Here is a 1,513-nt window from a genome sequence, read left to right as displayed (position 1 = left end):
TGATTTTGATGCTCAACAAATTGGAGTACGTGTGTGTATTGTGTATGTGCACTTTTGTTTAAAATTTAAGAACAAAAATAAATGAAATATTTTTTTCAATTAAATGAGCTCACCCTGGTACCAGTCCTAACCCTTGATTATAATACGGTTAAAATAGGGCTGGGTTAAAATAGGATTGGACTTATAATAAACAAAACAGGGTTGGGCCCTAACCCTGTAGTTAACATCCCTAGCCATACCCTAGAGGTCAATCGGTGGTGCTACATTGGAGGTCATTCAAAAAAGCAAGCAGGAAAGCCTGATGTTCGTGATGCAGCTAGAGAAAATGCTGATCAGTAGAGAAACTTGATGCTATTATTGTCTTCTGCAAATAAGTGATGTTTGTTTTTCTATGATTTTGTACTTGTTACAGCAGCAAGTTTCTAATTCGTTGAGCAAATTGAAAGTCAGCTAGAATCACTGCAACCTAATCTCTTACCAGTGTAACCAACACAAGAACACCATTTTCGTCTCAGCAAGAAGTTTCAAGTCATTCACAGCAGCCATAGTAGTTCACAAGACTCATATAACACGATGCAGGCGGAATCTGCTACTCTTGAATAACATGACGCTCTGAACAGATCAATGAATACCATATCTAATCAAAAAGTTGTCCCTTACTCCCATATACGCTGCAAAATACAGGAAGAATATCCACAAGTATCACCACAGACATGATTCTGTTTAAGATTTGTCGACATAAGCTCCCCCTCTCTATGTGCATATCTACGTTCTAAACTAGGCCAGAACGCAGCAATATCATCATCATGACGAATACTTCTAGAATCAACAAAGATCATTCCAGAACTGTATTTATGGTGAATAGAAATCTGCATACCACATCACTGTACATGTGCCATGAACATGAGGTGAAATTACTCTTTGGTGGCTTTGATAGAATGCGAGAATCATTCCTGATGGAACAATGAGCTCCACCAAACCACCAAACCAAGAAACAACACATATGAATCCATCTCAAACTCAGGTAGAAGATCAAGCATAATCGCACAGCCAATGAAACATAAACGAAAGAGTTCCAAACATAGAAGCTTGCTTTACCATTGTAATGAGGGCTTAGCACGAGTCTTGATTACCGGTAAATTCGGCATAGAACATCGGAGACTACTCTGGCCTGGACACTCAGAAGCAAAATGAGGTGACAAAGGACCAAAAGGATCATCATGAACTTTGGTGAAGAAATCTTTAACGAATCCGATGTACCTGTACGAGACTTAAAGTTGCTAATTCAGTTTCACCATTGATATCGATTCAGTGCTCAATGTTGGATAATTCCAATTAACTTGAGGAGCAAGTTAACTCATTAAAGTGAAGTTTGATGGGTTAAGGAAAAAGGAAAACATATCGAGCTTAGGAATGTTTCCATATTATTATTAGGAAAAGATGTAGCTTTGCCCTTAGGAAAAGATGTAGCTTCTTCCTATATAAAGAGTTCTCATGGAGAGATGTTCCATCA

The sequence above is a fragment of the Brassica oleracea genome, chromosome C7, assembly GCF_000695525.1.
Source record: "Brassica oleracea var. oleracea cultivar TO1000 chromosome C7, BOL, whole genome shotgun sequence".
Taxonomy (NCBI): Eukaryota; Viridiplantae; Streptophyta; class Magnoliopsida; order Brassicales; family Brassicaceae; genus Brassica; species Brassica oleracea.
Note: the sequence above shows the minus strand (reverse complement) of the source record.